We start from the raw sequence: 23,876 nt of genomic DNA on the forward strand, positions 1-23,876 counted from the left end.
GGAGAGTTTGAAGCCTTCATGCTATGTGCATAGCCAACATTCCACAAGATTTATGTCACAAAAGCCTGCGGAAAGGACAAATGGTGGGAAAGAGGGCCAAAAGGGGAAGCAAAAATAAATCCAACTATGATTCAACCAAAGGTGGTCCAGTACCTGTTACCTGGGGAGCATCCTGTGATACCTTAGGGGACATGGATTCAACAAGACAGAAAGAAAATGCAAATAAGTATCTTTATAACATTCTTGTTTTCAATTCAAAATCTCTTCCGAAAAACTGACTTTTTACCCTTAGATCATAATCCAAATGTGTCAAATTTGGGTGGGTGACTAGGCACAAGAAAGGGTGATTCTTTTCTAAGATGTTTACATCCATTCTCTAAAAAATAAGCACGGAGGGGGGAGTGCCTGGGTGGTGCAGTCACTTAAGTGACTGACTCTTGGGTTCTTGAAGTCATGATCTCAGGGTCATGAGATCGAGCCCCATGTCAGGCTCCATGCTCAGTGGCAAGCCTGCTTAAGATTCTCTTTGCTCCTCCCCCTGCTTGTTTTCTCTCTCTCTCTCTCTCTCTCTCAAATAAGTAAGTCTTGGGATGCCTGGGTGGCGTAGTGGTTGGGTGCCTGCCTTCCGCTCAGGTCGTGATCCCGGGATCCAGGATCAAGTCCTGCATCGGGCTCCCTGTGAGGAGCCTGCTTCTCTCTCTGCCTATGTCTCTGCCTCTCTCTCAGTCTGTGCCTCTCATGAATAAATAAATAAATCTTTAAAAAAAAGAAAATAAAGAAAATAAAATAAGTAAGTCTTATAAAAAATAAACATGGGTATAGAAGGCATTCGGTTGTTTGTGGTGAGACAGTCATGGAAGGCAAGCCCCCTGTATGAGGGATGAGGACTGCTACCCTAGGGTAACTTTTCCATAAAGTAGTCTGTTTGTCCTGCTCATTATATAATGAGCACACTGCAACCTTTACTCTGCCAAAAGGCACAGCTTTAGTGAACTATAGCCCACCCACCCTGACTAAAAATTATTCTTATAAAGAGCTTTTAACAACATATGGAGATGCCTCTGATATAACAGTAAATGAATCAAAGTAAGACCGATAAGTACATTTTCAGTATAATCACAGCTAGGGAAACAATCGGCATATAAGGACACCAATATTTCAAAACTTTGAATGATAGTTATCTATAGCTGATAGCTGGTAAGATTACAGATGATTTTTATTATTTTTCTCTATTTTATATTGTCTAGGTATTCTACAACAGGTAGGGACTTATTTTTTTTTTAAGTTTTTTTTTTAATTTATTCATGATAGAGAGAGAGAGAGAGAGAGAGGCAGAGACACAGACAGAGGGAGAAGCAGGCTCCATGCAGGGAGCCCAAAGCAGGACACGATCCCGGGTCTCCAGGATAACGCCCTGGGGTGAAGGCCGCGCTAAACCGCTGAGCCACCGGGCTGCCCGGGACTTATTTTATAATTAAAAATAAACATTTAAAATAGAATAAAGTCCCTGAAAGACATCACCTACTTCTTTGAAACACTTCTTTGATTAAAGTCAGTTCTTTAATTCATGGATTGGGGCTTAGGACCCTCCTTTTCAAAGCTAAAAGGACATTGTTAGAAGTTTCCAAACCTATTTTCTTAATGTGTTTTCTCTGATACTTAAAAGCTCTGTTGACTCTAACAGAACTGTGAGAGGAAATCCGCTGTTAATTTTGTCTATGTATCCAGACTTTCTAGAGCTAGAATTCTCTAGAACTACATTGTCCAATACAATAACCACTGGCCACACATGGCTCCTGAGCACCTAAAATGTGAATTGAGATGTGCTCTGAGTCTAAAGTACCTACCAGATACTGAAGACACGGGGGAAGGAAGAGAATGTAAAAATTTCATCACTAACTTCATATTGATTATACATTGAAAAAGTACTTTGGAGATATCGAGTTAAATAAAAAACATTACAATAATTTTACCTGGGGTTTTTTTTTTTTTTCAGATGTGGCCTCTAGAAAATGTAAAATTACCTATGTGGCCACATCATATTTCTCTTTGAACTAAAATGGACTGGAATAAAGTTCTGCAGGACTGGATCCAATTATCCATCTACCATTTTTTAGAAAGACACAGGATCCCAAGATGCATAGACTGCTTGCATCAGCCGTGTCTACAGCCCCCATAAAACAAACTCGCCTACCCCCGCTCTCAGTTTTATCACACTTTCAGCGGTCAGGTAACTTCATCATTGGCCAGTGTGGATGAACTGAGGCCAATTCTAGGGCAGCAACACTTACCAGCTGCACCTAAAGGGAGCCTCTCTTCTTCAGACTCACACAGCCTACATGGCTCAGAGTTCTCTCACTCCCCAGCATCTGCCATGGGCAGCCCCTGTTCCCATGGATTCGCACTCGCACTTCCATGTGACACTTCATTCGAAGGGTGCGGTCCCCACTGGGGACAGCCTCAGCTATTGCCAGCTACCAAAAGACCACGCCTAAGGGACTCCCTTGATGTAGTTCTAGGCCATCTCTTAAAGTGCCCCCAGTGCAAAGCAAACTGGAAACCATTGCTCTTCAAAAGAGCAGGGAAAATATGAAAGGAAGGATTAGATGTGCCCGAACTGCCAAACCAAACTCTGAGAAGCAGGTCCTCCAGAGAGTGACTCAGATCCACATGATGTTTTCCAGGGACGATGTGTGCATGGGAGGGGGCGGTGTACATTCTGCTTTCTGGACAAAGCTACTTCAACTTTAACAGCCAGCCCACCCCACTGTGATCGAGTACCTGTGGGTCCCTTTTCCTCCCCACTTAGCACTGCTTTCTTTCCCTGCAGCAGTCACTGGAATAAATATTAGATCAACAGGAGGAGCAGAGGACACATTATCTTTGTAATACAGGGTGGGGAGATGTGGGGCGTGAGTAAAGGGATGATGGAAAGAAAAAAAGAAAAGCCTGCCCGGTGCTCAGTTCCCATCACTCAGAAGCAATGAGTTATAGTCTCTCAGAAAAGGCAAATCTGGGATCCCAGTCCCCTCTAGGACAGAAGGAGACTGCTTAACTCTGGATTTGCCACTCAGCATAGCCTTCTCCCTTTAGTGTTTATTGTTTAAAAGAAGGAAAGGAAGAAAGGAGAGAATGTCTCTAGAAATAGGGCAGACCTGGGCTCCCACAGGAGCCAGCCTACTTCCACCCAGCCCCAGCCCATGGAGACACCCAGAAGCCACAGATGGCAGCTACCGTGTCAAGGCTCATCAGGCTGCACTGAGTTAATGACTCCCGATTCGCCCCTCAAAGATGACTAACACACAGCCCTAGTCTAGCAGTTTTCATACTTTAAAATAATTTTCCATAGCGTTCTCTTTAATCAACCTCAGCGGACTCCATGTCCCTTTCATGACGGAGGAGTAGCTTCAATCCAAATTTTCCTTTGGGGATGAGGATCCAAAATCCTAACTCTGTGTGTGCCATACTTCTGAACTGTCTTCATTGTTCTCTCTGAAATTTTTTGGCATGGCTTACAAATCAAAACATTAAAAGAAGTGAAAGCATAAACATAAGGAGAACAATGAAGATCCCGATTTGTTTGATTTTTACATTCTTGTTCTCAGGATAGAATTTAGGAAGCAAAACCTACACTCAACTACTTTAAATATACCTCCGAAATCAAGCACATTAAGGGGTGTTATAAAGGGTGACATTGTAAGAACATTTAATTGACGTGATTTGGGGGAGAGGGCTGACAGCATACAAGAAAGAATCGAATTTGAAAGAGAATTTGTTAATTTTTAAATGTCATCCAAGTAATTACGGTCATTATACCTCCCCATGTGCAGCAAAGAAGTAAAAATACCAAGCTGTACCGCACATTTTCACATATATATATATAATATATATATGCTGTTATAACACACACATGTGAACACAAACACATACAGTGAAAACAGATTTTAGACTTTAGCTCTTGCTTGCCAAGGTTCAGCCTAGAACAAATATTTACTGCGAGTTACAAAGTTTTCCTAAAGGAGGACCAAAATGGAAGCGTTTACATATGCTGTGAGTACTTTATATGTGCAGGGGCCACAAGAAAGATATAGTTTAATAAAAACATTTATGGACTTTGAAAGCAAACACAGTCCAAGAGGCTTGCACATGTGGGAAAAGATGATATTTCAGTCTAACACGTTTTCTCCTGAAGATCCTTTGGCTGTTGGCAGAGAACAAGCCCCAGTTTCCACTGAGGCCCTGCTAATCCTTATTGTAAAACATTCGCAGGAAACAAATAAAAAGAACAATGTGACGCTGCCATTGGAGACAGGGGCAGGGATGTGGTTCTTCTCTCTCAGGCACAGATAGAATCTTTCTAGAACTTATAAAGGTCGAAGGTCGTTGTATTGGGGCTCCCCAAACTAAACCATCCCCATCTCGGGACACCTGGGTGGCACACTGGTTGAGCGTCTGCCTTGGGCCCAGGGCGCGATCCTGGGGTCCTGAGATCGAGTCCCACATCAGGCTCCCCATAGGGAGCCTACTTCTCCCTCTGCCTATGTCTCTGCCTCTCTCTGTGTCTCTCATGAATAAATGAATAAAATCTTAAAAAAATAAAACAAACCATCCCCATCTCCTCCCCCACCCTGAGAGTATCTTTCTGTTTTCCTCTGCCTTCTCCCACCCCTCAGCCTACCCCCCTCCATTCGTGATGGCGAAATAAACCCAATATTTGCAAAGGATCAGATTTTTAAAACACATTGGTGTGCATCCTCGCTGTTTCGATGCCTTTGGCCCTTGTCTCCACTTCTTGCTCCGAGCCGGAGAGCCCACTTCGTGTGCGTGGCTTCAGAACCAAAGTTTTGCACATCAAGTTAGCATTTTGCACTCACTCCACTTGGCTTGGTCTTGGGGGGGGGGGGGTGCTAGCCCGTGCATCGTTAATGCTTCCGTACTCCATGCCCCATGAACCCCAGGCTGCATCCATCCACCTCAGCGCTGACCAACTGAGATCTTAAACTCTGAGCCATTCACAAGTCACACGAACAGAAAAAGGAAGCAAAGAGGAGTTGGACCAACTTTTGTGAACATCTCGCGGCTCTATCCTTGGCCTCTATCGCCCCCCGGTGGCTTCTCCGAAACGAACACGGCCAAGGGCTCGGCTCAAAGGTGCAAGGGTCCTGCCCCTGCGGGGACCGGGGCCCGCGCCCTGAGACGCCCAGAGGCCAGCCCGGGTGCGGGGGTGCGGAGGGGTGCGGGGGGCGGGGGGGCTGGAAAGAACACTGTAAACGTGGACGAAAAGGGAACTTCTGGAAACTCCACCGGCAAAACCCATCCCAACGAAAGAGCGTTAGATCTGAACAAAACCCCAAAGGCAGAGATCCTAAAGGCGGGAAACTGAGGCCCAGGGAGATCATGTGACTTGCTCGGGGTCTCTGGTTGCTAGGGCCTACTCTCCCCCACCCTCCCGCAGCCCCCGAGTCGCGCCGCACTTTCTGGGGCGTGGGGCGTGGGGCGTGGGGCGTGGGGCATGGGGCGTAGGGGTCCGAGGGAGGAGGTGGCCTGGTTCTGACGCAGGGGGCGAGGAGTGAGCGGTGCGGGGGCGTCGACCTCCAGGACCCCGGCCACGGCGGGAGCGGGGCTGCGGGGGCTCCTGGCCTCGGCCCCGCGTGGGAACGCGCCGCGCCCCGGACCCCGCAGCGGCCGCGCCAGCCCCCCAGGCCCCGGGCCGGGCGGGCGAGACACAAAGCGGGCCCCGGGGCGGGCGGCGGGGGCTTGATGGATGGATTCACGCCGTCTAACCCCCGCCGCGTCGCCCGAGGCGGCCCGTCCAGCTGCGCCCGCGGGCCTCGGGTGGCCGCCGCCCGGGCCCCGCGCCCCCGGCGTCCCCGCGCCCCCGCCCGGCTCCGGAGGGCCCCCGGGGCCGGGTGCGGGGGGTGATTTACAGCCGCGCCGGACCGACTGGGGCGCAATCACTTCAACCGGGAAACGGACTCCCAAGGCTCAGCCCGGAAGAGGCCCTGAAAGGGGAGAGGAGGGGGGCGGGGGCGCGGGGGGCGCGGGGGCGCGGGGGCGCGGGGGGCGCGGGCGAACCTCAGCTCCCCGCGCGGGCCGGGCTTCGGGGGGAGGCGGCCGCGGCCGCTCGGGCCTGGTGCCCACGTTTCCGCGGGGAGCTGAGCTCCCGGGGGGGCTGCGGGCCACAGCGCCCCCCCATCCCCGGCCTGCTGCCCCGCGCTGCCGCCGCTCGGTCCCCGCTGCACGGCCGAGCCCCCAGTGCGGCCTTCCCTCCGCACCCTGGGGCCCACGTTACTGGGGGGAAGCAAAAGACACTCAGGCTCCGTGATGAGGAAGGGAAGCTGCCAGCTCCCTGGGGTCCGGGGCCAAACCCTGGAGGGCCCCCAGGCCGCACGTCTGTCTGTTTAAACACAATTTGCACCCCCACCCCACCCCCCACCCCCCACCCCCCCCCCCCCGCCCTTCTTGCAGCGCAGAAAACGAACTTGAGAGCAGCGAGACTGTGCTTAGAAACCTCATGGTTCTCCTTCCCATCGCCCAAGAGTTGAGGTTGCTGCGTTCTCTGCGCCTCCTCATTACTCTTCCTACTACCTAAGAGAAATACGCGCTCCCTAAAATGTTTGCCGTTAGCCTGTCTACAATGCTCTCCGATCCTAATTTTGCTTCGAAAGGAGTGGGGAAGGGGGGCGGTGGGGGCAGAGTGCAGATAGTGAATAAAATAAACGTATGTTTCAACTTGAATTAACAAATCCGAAGCGGTAGCTCTAAAGTAAAAAAGAATTGTATTCGATTTTGTATGTATATGTGACTGGGTGTGATGAGTTTTCCTACCTACAGTTTGTGATGTTCATCACTAGAAACCGGGGTTGGTCAAATGTGCAGATCCCCCTGCTGCAGACACTAGGGATAGGATGTTGGGCAGGACAATTAGGCACACTTAGGGTGTCAGGGGGGAGACGTGAGTCCCCGTGGGCACTGTGACCATTACTTTCTGGCGAAACAGAAGTCAACAGACAAAGCACAAGTAACAAACCCGGTGAATCTTTTTTGCAAGAGGAGGGCTTAATGACTAGTTTAAGAAACTTTCTTTTTAAGTAATAAAGATGCCCATTTAAGATCTATTTTTAACTCCTGACTGCAGGCTTAAAATGCATAATTATGGAGCAGAGTGATCACAGGTAAATGTACAATGATTCTGCTTGTAAAAATGAGTGGAGAAATCACGAAGTTTCCCAAGAAGAGAGCGGTCAACCCTGTAAATAGCCTTCCTTGCTACTTTTCTTGGGTACTTGCTTCTCCCTTCCCTTCTGCCCTGTGCAAATACCATTAGCTCTTAGTCTGGCCTCGAGGTAGGGGCGGCACGAATCCCTCTCTTCCTGACAAATTTAAGCAGAAAAACAGATATATTCATGAAAAGAAAGGCAGATGAGAAGTGGAAGTCAATCCTTTCCAGGCTCCCATTCCCCACAGCCGCCGCCCGGGTTGGCGAAACAAAGGCACTGCTTTCAATTACAGGGATTTGCGAATGGCAGGAACGTCTTCTCTATCTGTAATCGGGGTCCCCAAATAGGCCCCTAAAAGAGCTTCCCAGCTCTAACAGCAGCTCCACCGAACCTCGGACCCATGCGTCCAGCCAAGCTCTGCTCCCGGGAAGACCTCTCGCTGGGAGGTTTAGCTGCACCCTACAAGGCATTTTAATGCTTAAGAGGCCCTGAAAAAAACACCCTCAGAAACCCAACAGCTTCCCATCCTTATCTTTTTAACTTGCTCGGAGTTGTGCTTAAGGTGAACACTTTGCTTTAAGGAAATGTGTTTGCAAACACTTTCACTGGATGAGTGTTTTATTCGCAAACTTTTCCCGGGCAAAATCTCAAGAGTTAAGTGTTTCGCACTAAAAGCAACAACCAACAAAGTTTATTTTCGCATAATATGTAGCTCCTTAACAGTGCGAGTACGTTCTCACTTCATTTAGCATGTAAAATATAAAAGTGTTGGTTTTCCATTTTTCTAAATTACTGACGGGGCACGGGGAGGGTGGCGGGGGAGGTCGGGGAGGTACAGGGTCTAGGAGGAGATCCTTAATGCCATCTGGCGGTGCCATGCGGAATTTCGCTGAAGAAGCCAAATTTACTGACCATATGTGCCTAGAGTGGGCTTCTCCAGGGAAAGGCTTTGTAAATCTCCTCCTTTTGAAATCAAGGGGGGGAAACAGCCTCCTTCTCGAAGATTGAATTTAAAAACAGATTCCCTGTCTTGGTGGGAATGGAGAGGGAAATTCGGTGCGTTGGAAGCCCACAGTTACACAGATTTCTGGCTTAAACTATCATACGTGTGCACGGCATAGCTCTTATATTTAGGGGGGAAAAGGATGCATTTATATTTCGGTGACATAGAAGTTTGGGAACGGCCAAGACGAGCTGTAGAGTTGAACATTTTGCTGCATTTATTCAGAGCCGGCAACTGTGCAATACCCACCACTGAACACGTGAGGGCGTGCTCAAGCATCGCTGGCCCCTGGTAATTCGACACCTTCCTTTATTTGCATGAACTGCTTTGATTGGACGTTAGGCTTTTAAAACATCAATTCTACGTCAAATCGTTGTCAACCAATCAGCAACCGACTCCAGCGTGATTGGTTTCTCTGGTAGGTGTCAATCATCTGAAATTTGCATACTAGTCCTTGGGTCGCTAGGAGCCTGTCAGTCGGCTGTGGCAGCTGGACAGGAAAGAATCCGACGGAGAAGAATGAAAAATCACTTTGTTCTAACGATACGAAAGAAAAGTATTCTTTTGCTCCTTACTTTAAAATAAATTTAAGTGCGTATTTACCTAATAAAATAAAGACATCCAATTAAACAAAAACAATTATCCAAGCCTTGTTTACCAATTTTATTTGATGCTTGCTGCTTTGAAATATTGATAAGTAGTAGTCAAAGGCAAAATAAAAAGCAAAGAGAATATTAATACTAATAATTATGTATCGTAAATGATTATTTCAAAATTTCAGGAGAGCATGAGGCCTCGGAATAAAAGTACTGTGATAGTGTTTTTAAGAACACTGCTTTCAATACTTAGGCAAGCTGAAAGCACTGCTTCAAAAGAAAAAAAAAATGCACCAACGGGAAAATTTTAAAAGAACATTATTTTGCTTTTAACAGTCATATATCTCTCACACTCTGCTTTTTATCTATTTTACCGTGCACTCAACAGACAGGACGGTAGTTGAATGGAGCATCTGTAATACTTGTATTTGTACTTTCCTTCCCCCACACACACACACACACTCCAGAATGAAAACAAAGGGGAAAAAAAAAATCTCAGGGCCTACTAAGAGCTCACTGCCCATTTTCAATCTCAGAATTCGTAAAACCGAAGCTTTAATTTGCTAGCGACAAAACTCACCCTGGGCGACTGTCATTTAAAAAAAAAAAATGTTCACCGCTATAAAACCTTTACTATCTCCCTAAAATATATGCAAACACGAAGCATCGAACTAACAGGTTGTGATAGGAAAACACCCTCCAGCCTTTCCGCCCAGCTCCAACACACCGAAGAAACTTGTCCGAGAGGAGAATTTGGATGCAACAGGGCAACGGAGCCACGTTTCTCCTAACCCGCGGAGCCAGCCCTCGGCTCTCAAGAATTTTGTACGAGGCGTTAACAACCACAGTGCAATAGGCTGCAGTCGTTTCTACGACACGAGCCAGGTTGGGAAATTAATTTTAAACTTCACATTCAATCACTAGCGAATTTTGCCCCCCCTCCCCGGTCGGTATTTTATTTATTTTTGACACTCGTGTCTTACGGGTTGCTACGTATTTCCAGTTTTGTTTTTCTTTCCTCTTTCATTTTTTTTTTTTACTTCTTTCTCCCTTTCTTTTTGACTTTTTGCTTTTTTCCCGTTTTTTTTTTTTTTTTCCTTTCTTTCTTTCTTTCAGTTAGGGATTACCACCGAATTTCCGGCGTCTCTGGCAAGTTGGTCCTGATTTGCATGACTACGAGGGACTCAGATGTGCTCGCGCCCGCGTGTACCCGAGCCTGCAGGGGACCGGGCTGGGTGGGAGCTGAGCAAAGGTGGGCAAGAGGTGTGTGGGCTGTGATTTAGTGCGCGCTTCGCAGGAAATGCACACACCGACACAGCGGCAAAATCACATCTCTTCCCGGGTATTTTTAAGTATCTTCTTCAAACACAGTGGAGCATGCCTTCTACTTCTCCTTGCTCCCTTTCCAATTAGCCTACTGCTGGAGACCCTCCCTAAATCGCTTCCAGACCGTCTCCCAAGCCCGGGGAGTCTAGGTCTGTAACTGTCAGCCCTTCTGACTCAGCGGAAAATGCCCGCGAAGAGGACTGCACCCACAGAGCGGGCAGAGGCAGCCTCAATTCGAGCACTCTTCGCCACCACTATCACCACCAGCACCCCCGCGCCCCCAGCACCCCGCCGCCACCCACTCTCACGCACGCGCAGGCGCGCACAGCTGTCAATCACACGCTCACGCCACAGGGAGCATGCGCACTGCTAGACTCCTGCCCCCGCCGACGCCACGCCCCCTCCGCGCGTCACCTAGCCTGACAGACCAATAAGAGGGCGGACTGGGGGGGCCGGGCTACAGGGAAGCAGCCAATGAGGACGCGGTTGGGAGTCAAGGTTTGAGAGGAGTAAATCCTCCCGTGCTCCACGTTCAGTCGCGCCCGCGATGATTTATGCGTCCCTTTTATTATTTGTAACACTTTGGGAAGTTATTAAAAGGAAGATCTACTGCTTCCTCTTTTTTCGGGTGGAACTGGATGGCAATTTTGTCACTGGCCCCTATTAGGGAAGAGCGAGGCGCGGTGGAAGGCGGTTGGATGCTGGGTTTGTTTGTGTGAGTCCTGTTTTTTATTACAAGACAGATTATCCTTTTCATTACAAGCTGTAGACAGGGCCAACTTAGAAGGTCCTCGTGGCCGAATGATCTTCGATCTCAGGGAGCTGAAACCTGATGCCTTTCGACTTTCTTGTCTGTACTCTTGGCGTTGGGAAGAGCCCCTTAGGAAGGTGTTGCAACCTTTGGTTGCAAGAAAAAGAAATAAGCAACCCCCCCCCACCCCCCCACCCCCCCACCACCACCTCTGCCTTAACACCGAGTAAACCTCGGCCTTTTTCCGCTTGGATGCTCATTAAGAGTTAGTTGACTTTGTAGCGGATGCAATAAAACTTGGATGGTTTCAGGCCCCAAACAATCCTGGTTTCTGTTTTTCTCTCGCCCCAACCACACCCCCAAGGAAATTGCCTTTTCAGCAGGCGCCTGCGGGAAAAAACCGCAGGAGACAGATTCCCCCTGGAGACCTGCAGTTTGGGGGCTAGGGGGAGGCGAGTGCGGGCGGCGGGGCGGGGGGAGGCGGGTGGCGGGAGAGGAGTCTAAAGGTATGGAAATAAAGGGGGGCCAAGGTAAGAGCGCCAGGCGGCAAGGGAGATCTTTCCCGTCCGAGTTTGAATACTCTGGTCAACTAGGAGAGGAATCCACAAACCTGCTGTACCTGGAGGACGCGCTGAGAAGTTAATGGTCACCCACAGAGCCACTGATCACCCCAACCCTGGCTGGGCTTCTGCTCTGCGAAGGAAGATCCATCCCTGAGAGTGGAACAAGCGAGAAGGAGCCAAAAGAAAAAGGAAAAAAAAGGGGGGGGGGGACTTAAATTTACTACTCCCCACCTCCAAATATAAATAACAGATTCTAGCGTAAAACACGATTCCAAGAAGTCAGAGGGGACAGACACTATGTTGCCTCCGTTCACTAGGTCACAGTCAGGAACTTCAGTCTCTGGTCTGGAAGGGTTTTTTTTTTTTTCTTTCATTTTCCTTTTTTCTTTCTTTTTTTTTTTTTTAATTATGAAAATCCATATAGGGAAAGTTGCTGGGGGATAGGAGTGGGGTGATGAGAGACCTAGGGAGGAGTTGGAGGAGGCGGGCAGAAAGAATCAAGAACCGTTTGATCGCAGGGCTGAGTTGAAGGAAAACAAAACCGTGAACTTCAAAGCTCGAGCCTAATCCCCTTCAGGTTAATTTCTGCTTCCTAAAAAGTTGATCAGGGTCATAAATCACCTGCCCCGCCCCTGCCGGTCCCGGCTAAGCTCCCGAGGGGTTCTCCCGCTGCCGCCCGCCACTGGGGCGCAGCGGGATTCCCCAGCAGGAGGTCGACTGAGACCCAGGCCTCCCGGGACCGGAGGGCTCCTGGGGCTGGGTGGGCGGACGGAGGCGTGGGAACCCGCTTAACCGGAGGAGATAAGGGTCTCAAGAAGAGCTGGAAAGGGTACAGACCCGACTGTGGAGGTGGCCTCTGCAGATGCAGCTTCCCTGCCACCCGGTCCTAAAGTAAAACCCCACCCTCAAGTGTGTCTGGAACACTGTTTGAAGACGGTTACAGCGTGTTTAGAGATTTGCAAAGCTCTGCCGAGCAGTAAAGATTAGAAGAAAGGCCTGCCTGAGATCTGTCAAATGACTTCCGGTAGCAAGGCTCCCTTTAAACTCGGGCGAGCCCTGCAGCCTCTGATCTTGGCTCGGTCCCGGCCTGTAACTCCACGCTAGACACCGCGCTAGGGGCACCGCGGGACCAGGCGAGCGCTCTGGAGGGGGCCCTGCTTTGGGGATGTGATGGTAAAAGTCAAGTCGAGCCTTTTCCACAGGCTTTTCCGCGCTAAAAGCCCCAAATGTGAACTAAACAACTTGCAGTTGACTGTTAGATTAGGGGGAAATGTCACCTGAAGGCCGGCCCTCCCTAAATGAAAGCCATCCGAGTGGCGGTCAGGGAGACGACCTGCGCTGGAAGGCCAGGAAGGTCTTCATCAGAAAGGCTCACATTCCCAGCAGCAACAACAACTAAACAGAATTTTAAAATCAAGCCCAACACCATTTGTCAAAAGTCTAAGAGGCAGTGATCCTTGTAGTCCTTGGTCGCTTAGTGGGCTGCAGCTCGTAGGAATTCTCGGCTTTCCGGGATTCTTCCCAGGCGGGCATTAACGTGGGATGTCTTTCCTCTGAGAATGACAGCTAGTGTGCTTCTGCATGTCCCCAGAGCTGCACTCAGATCGCGCATGGGATGCGACTGTCGCAGAACCAACCCAAACATGGAGTTTACAGCTGGTGCTCACCCAGGCCAAAATAACTAAAGGAGCTGTGGACCAAGGGGAGGGGGAAGAAAAGTTAAGGAAAGAAAATAAACAAACAAAAAGTAAAGAAAAGGCATCTGTTGTTGGACGTCAGTGGACCTCCCTCCACTACACTGGAAGAGGTGTTTTGTTTTGAGTTTGAATGTTGTTAATACTCTGAATATGAGATGCAAAGAAGTATCTGAAAATAAAAAAATCAAGCTTAGCAGACATCGTTGCTCTAGATGAACAAATACTCAAATTCACACGTGCAAGTATTCTTTTTTCCACGGAAAGGAGAGTAACATGATCTGTCAATAACAAGACACGCACATACACACACCAAGATAACATTTCCAATTTTAAAAGTAGATCATAATTCTAAAGTTGATCAGTCATGGACGTGTTAAATGGTTTAAATGTTTCATGATCCAGGAGTAAATGCGGGATTAAGTTCCAGGAAAAGAGGAGTTGGAGATTTGATCATTGGCCCCACTTCCAAGGAGAAAATTCTTCTTTTCCAAAATAAAGCTACACTACTGATAAAAAAAAAATAGAAAGCATAGAGAACCCCAAGAGACAAACAAATTCGGGGGGGGGTGTAAAAAAAGATTATGTGATGCATTGAGGCATATTTAAAGATCAGGCACCAAAATAATGAAATTCAAGGGCAAATTAAAAAAAAAAAAAAAAGCAATGAGCATTTATTTGAGAGACAGCCCCGGGTCATAGGAGGAGCAGCAGAAGTGACTGACCTCCGACTCCCCTGCAACTTGCTCCGCGTTTTAACGTCGGTTTCTGAACCCCGCAGCTGAGTGCTGGGCAAGGCGTGCATCTGCAGCCCCCAGGGCAAAGAGGGGTTCACCTCCACCTGCGCGTGTGAACTCAGCCCAGAGACTGTGGAAGGAGAGCCCAGGACTCAGTGACCCTGCTTCCCAGCCCGCGAGGAAAGGATGACAAGGACAGAGTTTTCCCTCTAGAACTCCTAACTCCGTGCGGCCAAGTGAATGCAAATATTCTCGACAGCTTCGGAATTAAAATGATTTGCTAATAAGCATTTTCCGGGGTGGGCGGAGGGGGGCCTGGACCTGTGTAAACTCGTGGTATTTACATTCCTGGAGGCCCCCGACGAGGAACTAGCACGGCGCTGGTGCCCTCAGCGCCTAGAGTCCAGCCTCCCAGCACCGGGCAAAAGATTTTCAAGACCAGCCCCCCACCTCTGTGAAAGACTTGGGGGCATTCATCAGGTCTGCAGTGCGTTTATTCATGGCCGTAGTTCAGAGCTTTCTAAACGAATATGAACCTATTATTTACATCCGCTCCTTGCACAGATATTTATTATCTGTAGGAATATTTAAGGGTCTGTACTCGGCCAGCCACCTTTGACAGGCGCCGTCACCTCACACTCCGGAGTAATGGACCACACTGTGGCTGCATTTAATTTATTGGGGTGAGAAGTTACTGCGGGAGGTTTCCAGAGGGGGCCTTTGCCACGAAGAGAGAGGCCGCGGCCCAACCCCGTAGGTACTTAGAAGATTATATATAAAACACTCAAACACAACAAAATATGAGAAACATTGCCTTAAGGTGTGTGTTGTTAACTAGGGCCCAGGATGCTTAGGGCTCTGAACTGGCGTTAGAACTCCCTGAAAATGAGAAAGCTACCCTTGGGCGGTGGTGATGGGGCTCTTTAACTCTGCAAATAAAAAATAATAAATAATAAATAATAAATAATTTAAAGTTGATGACCACCACCCACATATAAAGAAAAAAATCATTAAGGAGCCCTAAATGGAAATTTACACAAAGAGCTTGATGCTTGCATTGGGCCCGAATAGACGAAATCTGAGAAGCCGGTATAATTAGGAGCGAAGTAGGCAGGATTTTTCGCTTGCTTGAAGGCCATAGATCAAAACAAGCAACACTGAAATCCTTTAATAGCCATGCCATTGTGATAAACTCAAGAGAGCTCAGGGAACTGGCAGCCGGCTACCTGGTGTTAATATTAATGCGTTTTTAAGCCCGAATATTTCAGTGACTCCATTTTCCCTCTAAACTTCAAGGCAACCAAGATCTCTTAATATTGTCATTACCACAGCCGACAGAGGGAACCCGATCCGATGTGGTTCTAAAACAAAATGGGATATTAACCGTGTTTGTTTTCACTTTGATCCATAGGAAATAGGTCCTGCGCCCTGTGACCCATTAAACTAATAAGATTATACACATCAGCAGAGCGGAGGTTCTAATTGTTTCCATCTGTCTCCGATCTTTGCATTTTAAAAACTGATGAAAATGGGACTTGAGCTACAAAAAAAGAAAATATATTGAGAGCGAAAGAGTAACAAAGCTGAGCCGGTCGGAACACACGTGAAATCAATTACTGAGGGAAAAAAACATAGGTGTATATGGTGTGGCGCTTTTGAGGAAGAAAAAAAAAAAAATGCGGGGAAGCCATCCTTTAAGGTGAGGCGTTCACAGGTTCCCTAAAGCTGACACACGCTGGAGAAAGCCAGCCAATCAGAAGCGCTTCCGGAAGACACTGGACACCTCCCCGCCTCCTCATGAATATTTAAACAGCTGGGTTCCAGGATTTCTTATTTAAATGTTCAAAGAAAGGAGACGGGCAGGCTCTTCTCTCATTGGCTTGCTCACTCCGAGGTGGGGCAAGAGGAGGAGATTCGTAAGGAGAAGGGTTCGCCCGGAGCTCTCATTTGCTTCCATGGCCCTCTTTTACGTCATCGTCCAGCTAAGCCAATCCGTGAAGCTCGCTTTTGACAAGCTCCTCCGCCCCGCCTTCCTGCGCGTTTAGCCAGCCTTAGCCAATCGAATGGCAGCATGTAAATGAGAGAACTCGAGTTTCTCGCCCCGCCCATTTCCCCGCCCCTTCCGGGGGCGTGGAGAAGCGGAGTGGGAGGGGCCGAGGGAGGGCGGGCTGGGAGGGAGGGAGGTGGCGGGGCAGCCGGGCGCGATTAGGGAAGGGGCGGAGAGAGCCTGACACGTGGGACTGGGTTTACCTCTGAGCTTCCTCCTCCTGGCTCCACCTCCTGCCGGGCGAGATGCCGTTTGGTCATTGGCTGGATTCAGGAAAACGGAGGCGATTTTTTTTGCGTTTTTGCATAATGAGTGGGCGGGAGTCCCGCGCCTGTAACCCGAGATCTGGTGCCCGCCCGGCTCCGCGGGGGTGTGGGCGGGCCGGGGTGGGTCCCTAACCAGCCTCGCTCAGCTTTCGCGGTGGGCTTAGTTAAAGAAACAAAACGATTTTCTGAAAACCGTTTTAATTTCGTTTTAATTCACCCTTTAGAGGGAATTCTATATTTCCAAGCGTATCTTTTCGTTTATTTTTACCAGTCACCCGAGGTGGTGCCGTGAAATAAGAGGAGATTTCCAATACTTCCAAAAAGAAAATTTCCTTCCAATCTGCGTAGGGTCCGCTGCTCTCGCTGGCCCTTTTTGAGGCGGAAAAAAACAACAACAAAAATTTATCATAAGTGACTTTTGCATTAGAATTCATTGTTGTTTTTACTATGAATTCCTTGTCTCCCTAATTTTCTGCTAGCGGATGTAGGGAAAACCGAGTTGAAGTGTGTAAAAAGCTGAGAAAGGATGGAAATTTCTTGCGGGCTAAGCGTTTGTGAATTGCTTGTGAATGAGGCAAGTGTTAAAATCGTTTCCAACAGTACTATGCCCCAGGGATAGGAGGTTGACATTTTTTAAAGAAGAGAATTATTTTTGTGATTCATTTGGGTTTTTTTTTTTTTTTCTTACGAAAATTTCCCTTCTGTTTTCTGTCCAATTGAACATAAAGTTACAAGTTTTCGGGACTTGTGACATAAGCTGTCAGGTGACAAATAATTGGAAAATGAAAGGACAAACATGGATTCCAAGAAACTGAATTTTAAAACACCAACTGTGCCTTTACATTGAAAAATATTTCTTAACAGCTTTCACGGTTCCAAACTAAAATTTGGGAGTGTTTGTTCATTAATTTAGATTACTCTGTAAAATCTGAATAGTCAATAACACCTTTTGATGGAATAAAGATGGAGAAGGGGTGTCTGGGGGAGAGGGCAGGCTTGCAGGGCTTATTTAAACTGAAATTAAATTAAAATTCATAGCAAAAAAAAAACCCGAATATATTGAATTCCGCCCCCAAATCCTGTCTTTATCTATCTTCCTCTTGGAAGACAAATGACACCTTTCCAATTCTCCAATTCCTATAATCCTCTGGCACAGAAATGAAGGGATTTCCAAATGATTTCTACAATAATAAAAACCTGAATGTTCTCTCAACAGAGTATAATGGTTCCAGGAAAGTTAAGATCAAGGGTAAAGGAAACGTTTGATAGGTCTGTGTGGTCTGACTTCTTTCTTTAAAATACTTTCTCACCTGTAATAGAGGTAGAGATTTTGCTTAATTACTGGCTTCCTGGAGTGGTATCAATGTGTTCAGTACATTTAACTCAACTCATATTTAATTTTGTAGTCTTAAAAGTAAATGGCTTGAAACATTTTATACCTACTCAATGAAATTATATTCAAAAATATTATTCCATTGCTAACAAGTAATTTAACTTCAGAAATACATGTCAATGCCTATGATATTCCAAGCAATTAAAATAATACAAATCTACTGTTAAGCCCAGAAGTATGTCAGTTGATAATTTGTCAAAATTAGTTTTTGAAACTGAACCATAACTAAGATAAATAAAACATTAGCACTTTTATACACTTGATTCTTAATAATTATAAGTGGCTGATTTTACAACCTGATGGCAAAAAAAATTATATGTTCAGATTAATCAGTTTTAGGAGTTAGCTCTATAAGTTTTAATAAGCTGTGTGTGATGAATAAAATACCAACTTAAGATACCTAAATGAAAATGTATTTAATCCAAGCTATCACAATAGGTTTTGGGGGGTGTGGAGCTTTTTTCTTTTCTTTATGAATAAGGTTTTTTCTAATTCTGAAGTAACATATATTCCTTAAAAAAAAAAAACCTGAGAAATATTTAAAGGCATAAGGGAAAAATGAAAATAAAAAAATAAAGGCATAGGGAAAAAACTGAAATGTATTCCCACAACCAAGAATTAAATTAACATTTTCCTATATTTTCTTCCTACCTTTTTCTATGCATAAGTGCTAGGATTGTTCTTTTGTTTTGTTACAAAATTCAAATTAGGCTTTATATTAATAACTCACTGTTCAAAGTTCAGATTTACATTGCTTTTATTTTCTGCTTGAACTACAATTTAAACTTGTAAGAATTCATAGTTTTGTAACATCCATACTTTTTAAAAACTTCATTTTATTATAAAAAGTACATATTCATAAAATAATCATTTGTAATTACCAAAAAGTAGAACTAAAATACATATAAAATATATAACAATCTGTTCATAAATAATTCCCATGTCACTTTTTTGCATTTTTTAAAAAAATACAATATTATCACTTTTAAACATAATAGGACCTTTGGGTTAAAAGCAAAACAGTACACCCCAAATTAATTTACCTTTTATCATACTTCAAAAAATGAATTGTTAAAAGTTGCATTTTCATATTCTAATGTAGCAAAAGCTGATTTAAGAGTTTCCCTTCTGCAGCATATGCCAGCAATTCAAATATTGTCCACACAAACATTTTCTCTGAGTTTACAAAAATTCTCCTTCTCTATATTTTCTATTTCTCTTAAGATGTATTTGTTGATTATTCCTGTTTCAAATCCTGCATGAATGCATAATCACAGCAAACCAACACATTAAAGACATTGGTCTGTTTTCAAATTGCAAAATTTTTCCTTTAGCCCAATTATGTTTTACAAACAGCATCTGCTTCCAATCTACTTGCACTTTTAGGAATACTGATTTTTATTAATAGCACCTGAAAATACCAGCAAGCCACAAAGGACATGTAATTAAGAATATCATCAAGCAAGTATTTACCCAAATGCATGATTAGCTATGTTTGAGGTGTCTAAATTTAAGCAAAAATACATATCTCACCATTTCATTTTAGTGTGTAGTGCTGTTTACATCTTCTCCCATCTTGATATTATGGTTCCAGTAACAAAGCAAATAGAACTGTTAATCATTAATTCATAAACTCATAGCAATACAGCCTTTATAATGTATCACATATCCTGTAAATTTCTACGCCAAATTATTTCATTGTGGTGGCAGACGGTTATGGAAAGAAATCTGCTTTTAAATTTTGTTCCTTTTAGTTTTCTGTAATATTCAATTCTAACATACTCAAACTAAGAATATGTTAAATTCAAGTTTAATAGAAATTAAACTTGTTCCAAATATATAGACCAAATTGCCAACTGTGAGAAAGTCAAAGTCTGTGTTCTATACTACTTTGTTTTATTTAAAATTGTGGGTTATGTGACATGGATAATTTCATCAGACTTTCCAGGGTAGTTTTACAAGAAAAAGACATGGAAATTGATATGCCCCATAGAAGAGCAACAGTCTAGGCCATTCTTTTTGTGGATGCAAGAATCCAGAATTGAGTAAGAATTTACAGTGGGATTTTAAAATCTCTTTGAATAAGAACTGACTGACCAATTACATGTTCTCAGCTGGAAGGTGCTTGTTCTATATACATTTTAAAAGACTGCATTTGCCTTTGTGGATAAATACCATCCACAAGAAAGGAAATTAAGAACATGATAGGGAGTGTGTGTCTTGCTTGTTGCAGGTTTCTTTCATCATGAATATATATATTTTAAAATCTTAACAGCACAAATTCACCATTGGAGGTGAATAAGTATATTTTTTCATGTAAACAAGAAGTGTTTTGTGCCAGAGTGTCATAATTAAGTAATGGAAACAGACTCTTGAAGAAAATGAGTTGCTTTATGTATTTAAGGATCCCATAGTCCATTACTGCTTCCAAAAGGTGGTGAAGCAGTTGTGAAATACTTGAACTTTCATTTACTATAAGCATGCAAGATACGAAGTATAAAACAGAAATGGTGTCAGAATACCAACCTCCCATGCAAAGAGAAAATATATCTAAAGAGATAAACAGTCTCTTTTCAAAATGTAAAATAAACGTTTTTCTCTTAAACTTGGATTATGTTGAAAGTTACCCCAATTTTCTCTCTTTGCATCATAGATACAGATAGTTCAAGTGAGATTCAAAGTAATATTCGGCCCCAAAAGACTAAGCAATCTATTGCTTTAAACTTGATCATAAAATGAATTTGTATAGAAAAAAAATCCAGAATCCCTGGTAGAGCAACTTTTCAGTTACAGTGTTATTTGCAGTCTCATGATGGTGAATAACAGTATGCCAGGCAACGTTATATTTCTTTTTAAAATTGTGAAATAGTACTTTGGCTTCTAGAGGTGGTAATAGTACATATTTTGGGGGTGGGGGAATTCCTCCTGGGAAAATAAATTTATTTCATTACTATATGTAGTCTTTTCCCTCCCTATTTAGCTTACCTTGTTCAGTAAATGCAAAATGTCAGTATTATTCATAAGAATATTTGAAGGAATATTTGAAGCAAGTGGACATCTTAATGACCAAATTAAAGTATGAAATAGGCAGAACTCTTAGTATATCTAAGATCCTGATTGTCCAGGTTGTCCTGATTTTAAAGAGTCATAATCCCTGGTTGAAAATTACCATGTATGGGCTAATGCATTTTCAAAACTATATATAGAGAGAGCAACTATATTTCAAAACTATATATATATATATATAGTTTTGAAATATATATATAACATATGTGCCTTGTAGAAAACTTTAAAGGCACAAAGAAAGGAGTAAAATTCACCCATAATCAAAGAATGCCACTGCTCAGATTTGGGATGTGTTGTTGAAATCTTTTTCTGCGCATACACTTGCATCTCAAAAAAACCTGAATAATATTGCACATGCTGTTTTGTAAACTGTAGAGGGTTTTTGTTTTTTGGTTTTTGGTTTTTGGTTTTTGGTTTTTTGCTACATTTAACAAATAATGGGAATCTTCCCATGGTCCAGGATTCGTCCACAAATTATTTGGACTGGCTGACAGATCTACTTTCAATGATCACAACTGGTTTTATTTCACACATTTTACATCATGAGCTATTTAAGTTGTGTTGACTTATCTGACATTATAAACACCACCTAAACACCACCACTGCAATACATGACATTGTATCTTTGTCAGCAGCTGACTATTTTCATAGGATAAATTCCTATGAAAGGCATCGCATATTTTCCAAGCTTTTTGTTCATTTCTTTTTCAATTTTAGTATATGTGCTGCCAAAGCGAGCACTGTTCATTTCTTTTTCATTTTTTCTTTTCTTTTCCATTTTTTCTTTCTTCTTTTTTTTTTCTGCCTGTGGTGCGTGCACATACATGTATCCGCGTGTGAGGTGTGTGTGTTTAGGGTTGTTTTGTTTGTTTTTGTTTGTTTGTTTGTTTGTTTTTGTCTTCAGACTGGTTGCTTGGGGGTTTTTTTATTGCTTGTTTTTTTAGTTTTTTTATTGCTTGTTTTTTAAGTGACCCATAAATACTCTCTTCTCGTTTTTCGAAATCAAGACGTTAAAATTTTCAAAAAGCTTAAGTTTCCACAGACCAGGTTCCTCCTCCCCAGTTTGGTGCGTTGCTTTTTAATCACATCTCTATGGATTTAGAGATAACCTATGTGTACCTAGAGAAAATACGCTATTCTGCTGCTGCATAGCCTTAAACACGCGGATAATAATTCAAACATCCATTTGATGTTTGAATCCACTGCATCCATTCTCAGTGATGATCATACATCACTTAAGAGGAATAGGAGAAAGCGAAGGAGAAAGAAGTAGCGATTAAAGGCAAGGTTTAAAAGAAAAGAAAAACGATTTCACAGAAAGGAAAGAAATATGAAAACAGCTCAAGAAATACACTAACAAGCAAAAATATATGGGGAAAGGGGAACGCATAGTTTGACTTAACTGAAGAAACTGAAATTAAAGGCAAGGTAATCCGGTAAAATGAAGATATAAGCTGAGCAAAAGAAGCTAATGACTTCTTATTTTCTTTCCACAACTGGAGGGAGACTGCTTAGATTTAAAAAAAAAAAAAAAAATCGTGAGCCCTTCTTTAGCTCAAAATAAGCCCGCGCACAGCGGGGTCAGTCCGCGGAGGTGCCGAGCGGGCCCTCGGGCTGCGCCTCGAGTCGCACCCAGCAGTCCCTGTGCTCCTGTTCGTGCTGATTAGCACCATCAGAAATCACCTTAGAAAATGTCCAAAAATGCCTAGAAAGTGCACACCACGCGTGCACTCGTTTTCCTTGATAAGCCACCCTAGAACTAAGTAGAGGGGAATCCCTTCGGCAAGCCCCAGAGCGCCCCGAGGGTGTGGGTTAGTGCCCTGTCTTTCCCCGCCTTCGCCGAGGGCAGAGGGAGGTCGGAGAGCGCGGGTCCCGGCGGGGGGCGGGGGCGGTCACGGTCGCGGCGCCCCGAGGCCCCCCGGGAGGTGGCCGGGGGAGCGCGCGCAGCGGCCCTCGCGGGTACCGGGCGGGCCCCCAGCGCCCCCCGCGCCCCCCGCGCCCCCCGCGCTCCCCGGGCCGGGCCGGGCCGGGCCGGACGCTGCAGGATGCAGCTGTGTCATCGCCGGGCCACCGCGTCCTCCCTCCTCCCGACCTTTACGGGGAGATGAGCCTCCAGCTTCCTTCCTTCCATTGTGACATCCACCATTCCCCTTCTCCCCAGTGCGGTCACCCCTTCCTAATGAGGGGGCCCGGGGGGGGGGGCGGGGGCGCACGGAGCCGCAACGGGTGGGGAGCAGATGATAAGCACCGTAAGCGATCGGAATCATCTGTAACTCCACTCGCGTTTGCTTCTTCTCGAATTTTCTCCCCGTGTAGAAGTCAACAAACCGGAACTGCCTCAAACGCGGGGGTGCTTAGAAATTGGCCAATTACTCCCTTTCTCCTTTCTGAGTGTCGAACTGATGCCAAAGCGCCCTTGAAAACAAACTTCCTGTCAGTAAAAAAGCACAAGCTTGCAGCTTATGGAAAATACTTTAGAGGCAAACGAGACATCAAATAACTGCCATGAAACATTCTGATACTTCAAGCCTGGAAGAAGTATCAGAAACAGATGGGCTCGCTTCCTCTCAGTATTTCACACAAACTCCAAAAAATAAAGGAAGAGACTAGGGGAAAAAAGAAAGCTTTTCCATTTGCTCATCCCATGTTTGAAAGGTTTTAGAACACCCAACCCGTTCTAATTATATGGTTTTTATCGCACTGAAAAATTAATTATTATTGCTCCATTAGAGGTGCTGACAAACATTTGATCTTCCGAAAAAAACCGTCTGGCTCTTCTTTATGGTAAGTCTCTTTTACAAAGGCATGAAATCTTTTGAAAAAAAAAAAAATCCCATAGAACTTCTAGGTTCTGGCATCAGAGTTGATTCCATATTGTCTACAGGCAAACTAAATCTCTGCACATGCATCCCTCTTGCAGTCCACCTCCACCGCCCGGAAGAGGGGGGATATTTGTTATCTTCCTGATTAATATAAGCAAAAGTTTTCCTAAGCAGAGGAATCCTTCCTCCCAAGAAAAAGGTCACCTGATATTTCTAATTTTTCCCCAATTTTTTGCATTAACTAAATATTATCTAAAACCCACTTCTTTCTGAGCTATAGAAAAATCAAGGAGCTGTGACTATATCTCCACTTATGTCTAGCTATTTAAATGTTTGTAAATGTGTCAGAGTGTATGGGTTGCTATTATGCAAGAGCTTGGTGTGGTAAAGTA

The sequence above is a fragment of the Canis lupus genome, chromosome 14, assembly GCF_003254725.2.
Source record: "Canis lupus dingo isolate Sandy chromosome 14, ASM325472v2, whole genome shotgun sequence".
Lineage (NCBI taxonomy): Eukaryota > Metazoa > Chordata > Mammalia > Carnivora > Canidae > Canis > Canis lupus.